A 7,622-nucleotide genomic window follows, 5' to 3' on the forward strand; every position below is an offset into this window, starting at 1 on the left:
GTTTGTGTTTGAATTTCATTTGATTTTGAAAGATTTGTTTGAATGTGTTTGACTTTCATTTGATTCAAAAAGCTTGTTTTAATGTGTTTTACTTTCATTTGATTTAAAAAAGCTTTGTTTAAATGTGTTTGACTATCATTTGATTCAAAAAGCTATGTTTGAATGTGTTTAACTTTCATTTGATTCAAAAAGATTTGTTTGAATGTGTTTGACTTTCATATGATTCAAAAATCTTTGTTTGAATGTGTTTAACTTTCTTTTGATTTAAAAAGCTTTGTTTGAATGTGTTTTACTTTTTTTTATTCCAAAAGAATTGTTTGAATGTATTTAACTTTCAATTGATTCAAAAAGCTATGTTTGAATGTGTTTGACTTTCATTTGATTTAAAAAGATTTGTTTAAATGTGTTTGACTTTCATTTTATTCAAAAAGCTTTGTTTGAATGTGTTTGACTTTCTTTTGATTCAAAAAGCTTTGTTTTAATGTGTTTTACTTTTTTTCGATTCAAAAAGAATTGTTTGAATGTATTTGACTTTCATTTGATTTAAAAAGCTTTATTTGAACATGTTTGACTTTAATTTGATTCAAAAAGTTTTGTTTGAATGTGCTTGACTTTTTTTCGATTCAAAAAGAATTGTTTGAATGTATTTGACTTTCATTTGATTCAAAAATCTTTGTTTGAACATGTTTGACTTTCATTTGATTCAAAAAGCTTTGTTTGAATGTGTTTGACTTTAATTTGATTCAAAAAGCTATGTTTTGAATGTGTTTGACTTTCATTTGATTTTGAAGATTTGTTTCACTTTCATTTGATTCAAAAAGTTTTGTTAGAATTAGTTTGACTTTCTTTTGATTCAAAAAGCTATGTTTGAATGAGTTTGAATTTCATTTGATTTTGAAAGATTTGTTTGAATGTGTTTGACTTTCATTTAATTCAAAAAGATTATGAAAGATTTGTTTGAATTTGTTTCACTTTCTTTTGATTCAAAAAGCTTTGTTTGAATTTTTTTACTTTATTTTGATTCAAAAAGATTTATTTGAATGTGTTTGACTTTCATTTAATTCAAAAAGCTTTGTTTAAATGTGTTTGACTTTCAATTGATTCAAAAAGCTATGTTTGAATGTGTTTGACTTTCATTTGATTTTGAAAGATTTGTTTGAATGTGTTTGACTTTCATTTGATTCAAAAAGCTTTGTTTGAATGTGTTCGACTTTATTTTGATTCAAAAAGATTTATTTAAATGTATTTGACTTTTATTTGATTCAAAAATATTTGTTTGACTGTGTTTGACTTTCATCTGATTCAAAAAGCTATGTTTGAATGTGTTAGACTTTCATTTGATTTAAAAAGATTTGTTTGAATGTGTTTGACTTTCATTTGATTCAAAAAGCTCTGTTTGAATGTGTTTTACTTTCACTTGATTTTGAAAGATTTGTTTGAATGTGTTTGACTTTCCTTTGATTCAAAAAGTTTTGTTAGAATGTGTTTGACTTTCATTTAATTCAAAAAGCTTTGTTTGAATGTGTTTGACTTTTTTTCGATTCAAAAAGCTTTGCTCTAATGTATTTGATTTTCATTTGATTCAAAAAGATTTGTTTGAATTTGTTTCACTTTCATTTGATTCAAAAATTTTTGTTAGAATGTGTTATACTTTCTTTTGATTCAAAAAGCTTTGTTTGAATTTTTTTACTTTATATTGATTCAAAAAAGATTTATTTGAATGTGTTTGACTTTCATTTAATTCAAAAAGCTTTGTTTAAATGTGTTTGACTTTCATTTGATTCAAATAGCTATGTTTGAATGTGTCTGACTTTCATTTGACTTTGAAAGATTTGTTTGAATGTGTTTGACTTTTATTTGATTCAAAAATCTTTGTTTGAATGTGTGTGAATTTCTTTTGATTCAAAAAGCTTTGTTTGAATGTGTGTGAATTTCTTTTGATTCCTTAACCTCCACCACACAGCTTCTCCCCTGCTGTTCCCCTGCACCCACGCAACTCCCTTACCACCACACACTAGCAGCCACAACAACAACAACAATAACAGCAATGGCAGCAACATCTCTTCGCAACCCACAACACCAATCACCACCAAACCACCTCCAATCACACCAATCTCCAACCACGCACCCACCTAATAATTCCCCTGCTCCACCACGCAACTCCAATCAGCCCTATTACCAGCCCACATCGACCAACTCACCCACGCATATCCAACAACCAATACACCACCAAGAACCACCTCCGTCAACCACCAATCAACCACCAACCAGACCCCCACACCTAGCAGCCGCAACAGCTACACCAACCTAAGCAGCAGCACCTGCATCATCACGCAATATGCCTCAAATCCGCAATCAACCGCAGCTCCTCCACTCCTCCATCACCCTGCAATCTCTGCTACACCAAAATCGGCCAACACAGCAGCAAATTACGGCCACCATCATACCAATTTGCGCAAGAAATAGAGCAAAATCAGAGCAAATTACGAATTATCATGGTTCGAGCAAACCAAAGGAGTTCGGTCGAAGTTCGAGTCAGAAACTTTTGAGGTTTTGTAATTTGAAGAGGTGTGGTCGAACACACCCATGGTTCGACCGAACCAACCCCGTAGTTTGGCCGCACCAACCCATGGTTCGACCGAACCATTTCACGAGCTTCGCGCGTGACTTTTACTGAAAATCGAACGGCTGCGATGTGATGATGCTTGATGATGATTTTCGATGAAGGGTGAAGATGATGCGTGATGGTGATGAAAGTTCAAAGCAGCCACGAAATGGGGGAATTGGGGGTCTGATGATTCGTGGGGTTTGTAGGAATTTTTGAGTTTATTTTTCCATTTCATTAATTTTCTTTTATTTTATTTTATTTTTAGTTTTGTTTTTTTTTGGTTTTTAGTTTAGTTATTTAATTGTTTTAGTTTAGTTTTATTTCTTTTTAGTTTCTTTCTTTTATTTTATTTTTATTTAACTTGTATTATAAATACCCCCTTTGGGGTTATTTTCAAAAAAACTTTCAATGAACATTTTATTTTTAGATAGATTAGATTAGTTTAGCTTTTATTTTCTCTCTCTTAGGATTAGTTTAGGAGTAGTGTAGAGAGAGAAAGCTTGGATTTCCATGGAGTTTTTGAGAGGTTGAAGAAGCAACTTTGTGGAACTTCTTCTCATCTATTCAATGAGCATTTTCTAACTTTCTCTCATCTTTATTTCTTTGCTTAATTCTTAGTTTTTTTGCTTTTTATTTGTTGATTTGAGAAGATTAATTAGTTTATTTGTTTAATCTTGTTTTTATTCTTATTTTACCTTGTTTTCCATGTCTTTCTTCTTTATGTTAGCTTAGGTTTTGTTCTAGGGAATTGGATGAAGGTTATATTAATGAATTGAATGATTGATTGTGATTACTATGGAATTGTTTCTTGATTATTGTGTATGGATGATGCTTTTATGAATTAGAATCTTTCTAGCTAATTAATTCTATGTTCTTAACTGTGCTTTCAATCGATTGTGCGAGAGTGAGTTGGTTGAGAGCCCTAATTTCTTCCATACCTTTGCTAGGCTAGTTGCACGAGAGTGAATTAGTTTATTAGGATAATTAATATGCTTAATTGTGCGAGAGTGAGTTAAATGTGTTGATTGTTCCTAATCAAGGTCATTTTCATCTAATTGTATGATGTTATTGAATGTATTGATGTAATTGGATTCCACTTTCCCTAGTTTTAGTTATTTGTTCTTAGTTGTGTTTAGTTGAACCTCTCTCTATCTCACAAGCTTTCCTAGTAGTCTAATTAGCACAAATTAATACACTTAGTCCTTTTGGGTTCGACCCTTTACTTGCCACTAACTAGTTTAGTGTAAGTTTAGGTATTATAAATTTCTAATTTGGTTACGGTTAGTAGTCCTAACGACCTACTTCCACCCGCGATCAGCTATGTTTGAATGTGTTTGACTTTCATTTGATTTTGAAAGATTTGTTTGAACGTGTTTAACTTTAATTCGATTCAAAAAGCTTGTTTGAATGTGTTTGACTTTCTTCTGATTCAAAAAGCTTTGTTTGAATTTGTTTTACTTTATTTCGATTAAAAAAAATTGTTTGAATGTGTTTGACTTTCAGTAGATTCAAAAAGCTTTGTTTGAATGTATTTGATTTTCATTTGATTCAAAAGACTTTGTTTGAATGTCTTTGACTTTCATTTGATTCAAAAAGCTATGTTTGAATGTGTTTGACTTTCATTTGATTTAAAAAGATTTTTTTGAATGTGTTTGACTTTCATTTGAATCAAAAAACTTTGTTTGAATGTGTTTGACATTCTTTTGATTCAAAAAACTTTGTTTGAATGTGTTTTTTTCTTTTTTTCGATTTAAAAAAGAATTGTTAGAATGTGTTGGACTTTCTTTTGATTCATAAAGCTTTGTTCGAATTTGTTTGACTGTATTTCAATCTAAAAAGCTTTGTTTGAATGTGTTTGACTTTCATTTGATTCAAAAGGCTACGTTTGAAAGTGTGTGACTTTATTTTGATTCAAAAAGCTTTGTTAGAATGTGTTTGACTTTCTTTTGATACAAAAAGCTTTGTTTGAATGTGTTTGACTTTCTTTTGATTTAAAAAACTTTGTTTGAATGTGTTTTATTTTTTATCGATTCAAAAAGAATTGTTAGCATGTGTTTGACTTTCTTTTGATTCATAAATCTTTGTTTCAATGTGTTTGACCGAATTTCGATCTAAAAAGATTTGTTTGAATGTGTTTAACTTTCATTTGATTCAAAAAGCTTTGTAAGAAAGTGTTATACTTTCATTTGATTTAAAAAGCTTTGTTTGAATGTTTTTTACTTTATTTTGATTCAAAAAGATTAATTTGAATGTGTTTGACTTTCATTTGATTCAAAAAGCTTTGTTTAAATGTGTTTGACTTTCATTTGATTCTAAAAGCTATATTTTAGTGTGTTTGACTTTCATCTGATTTAAAAATATTTTTTTAATGTGTTTGACTTTCATTTGATTTAAAAAACATTGTTTGAATGTGTTTGACTTTCATTTGATTCAAAAACCTTTGTTTTAATGTGTTTTTACTTTTTTCGATTCAAATAGAATTGTTTGAATGTGTTTGACTTTCTTTTGATTCAAAAAGCTTTTTTTAAATGTGTTTGACTTTCTTTTGATTCATAAAGCTTTGTTTGAATTTGTTTGACTGAATTTCGATCTAAAAAGTTTTGTTTGAATGTGTTTGACTTTCATTCGATTTAAAAAGATTTATTTGAATGTGTTTAATTATCAATTGATTCAAAAAGCTTTGTTTGAATGTATTTGACATTCATTTGATTCAAAAAGCTATGTTTGAATGCGTTTGACTGTATTTCGATCCAAAAAGATTTGTTTGAATGTGTTTGACTTTCAATTGATTCAAAAAGCTTTGTTTGAATGTGTTTGACTTTCACTTGATTCAAAAAGCTATGTTGTTTGTGATTGACTTTCATTTGATTTTGAAAGATTTGTTTGCATGTGTTTGACTTTCATTTGATTCAAAAAGCTTGTTTGAATGTGTTTGACTTTATTTGATTCAAAAACCTTTGTTCAAAATTTGTTTGACTTTCATCTGATTCAAAAACCTATGTTTGAATGTGTTTAACTTTCATTTGATTGAAAAAACTTTGTTTAAATGTGTTTGACTTTCATTTGATTCAAAAAGTTTTGTTTGAATGTGTTTGACTTTATTTCGATTCAAAAAGATTTGTTTGAACATGTTTAACTTTCATTTGATTCAAAAAGCTATGTTGTTTGTGTTTGACTTTTATTTGATTTTGAAAGATTTGTTAGAATGTGTTTGACTTTCATTTGATTCAAAAAGCTTGTTTGAATGTGTTTGACTTTCTTATGATTCAAAAAGCTTTGTTTGAATTTGGTTTACTTTATTTCGATTCAAAAAGAATTGTTGAATGTGTTTGACTTTCATTAAATTTTAAAAGCTTTGTTGGAATGTATTTGACTTTCATTTGATTCAAAAAGCTTTGTTTGAATGTGTTTGACTTTCATTTGATTCAAAAAGCTATGTTTGAATGTGTTTGTCTTTTATTTGATTTAAAAAGATTTGTTTGAATGTGTTTGACTTTCATTTGAATAAAAAAACTTTGTTTGAATGTGTTTGACTTTCATTTGATTCAAAAAGCTATGTTGTTTGTGTTTGACTTTCATTTGATTTTGAAAGATTTGTTAGAATGTGTTTGACTTTCTTTTGATTCATAAAGCTCTGTTTGGATGTATTTGACTGTATGTCGATCTAAAAAGCTTCGTTTGAATGTGTTTGACTTTCATCTGATTCAAAAAGGTATATTTGAATGTGTTTTACTTTCATCTGATTAAAAAAGATTTCTTTGAATGTATTTGACTTTCATTTGATTCAAAAAGCTTTGTTTGATTGTGTTTGACTTTAATTTGATTCAAAAAGTTATGTTTGAATGTGTTTGACTTTCATTTTATTTAAAAAGATTTGTTTGAATGTGTTTGACTTTCATTTGAATAAAATAACTTTGTTTGAATGTGTTTGACTTTCTTTGAATTCAAAAAACTTTGTTTGTAAATGTTTTACTTTTTTTCGATTTAAAAAGAATTGTTAGAATGTGTTTGACATTCTTTTGATTCATAAAGCTTTGTTTGAATGTGTTTGACTGTATTTCGATCTAAAAAGCTTTGTTTGAATGTTTTTTACTTTCATTTGATTCAAAAAGCTATATTTGAATGTGTTTGACTTTCATTTAATTTAAAAAGATTTGTTTGAATGTTTTTTACTTTCATTTGATTCAAAAAACTTTGTTTGAATGTGTTTGACTTTCTTTTGATTTAAAAAGAATTGTTTGAATGTGTTTTGATTCATAAAGCTTTGTTTGAATGTGTTTGAATGTATTTCGATCCAAAAAGATTTCTTTGAATGTGTTTAAATTTCGTTTGATTCAAATAGCTTTGTTTGAATGTGTTTGACTTTCATTTCATTCAAAAAGCTTTGTTTGAATGTGTTTGACTTTTTCTTCGATTCAAAAAGATTTATTTGAATGTGTTTGACTTTCATTTGATTCAAAAAGCTTTGTTTGAATGTGTTTCACTTTCATTTGATTCAAAAAGTTATGTTTGAATTTGTTTGACAATCATTTGATTTAAAAAGATATGTATGAATGTGTTTGACTTTCATTTGATTCAAAAAGCTTTGTTTGAATGTGTTTGACTTTCTTTTGATTCAAAAAGCTTTGTTTGAATGTGTTTTACTTTTTTTCAATTCAAAAAGAATTTTGCGAATTTATTTAATTTTCATTTCATTCAAAAAACTTTGTTTGAATGTGTTATACTTTTTTTCGATTAAAAAAATAATTGTTAGAATGTGTTTGACTTTCTTTTGATTCATAAAGCTTTGTTTGAATGTGTTTGACTGTTGTTTTGGGTGTTTTTGTCCCTCGTGAGAGTTACAACACGAAGACTGATCCGGGGTGAGCTGTACCTGCACAACAAACGGAGACACCTATTGGGTGGTGCTCCGCCTCCAACGATCAAGTTAGTAACTTGAAAAGGAATAAAGACTACGGAAATTTAGGTGGGAATCTGCTTGGATTCCAAGCTCAGGTGTTTCTCTGATGTAAGA

Source organism: Chenopodium album, chromosome 5 (assembly GCF_948465745.1).
Source record: "Chenopodium album chromosome 5, dcCheAlbu1.1, whole genome shotgun sequence".
Classification (NCBI taxonomy): domain Eukaryota; kingdom Viridiplantae; phylum Streptophyta; class Magnoliopsida; order Caryophyllales; family Amaranthaceae; genus Chenopodium; species Chenopodium album.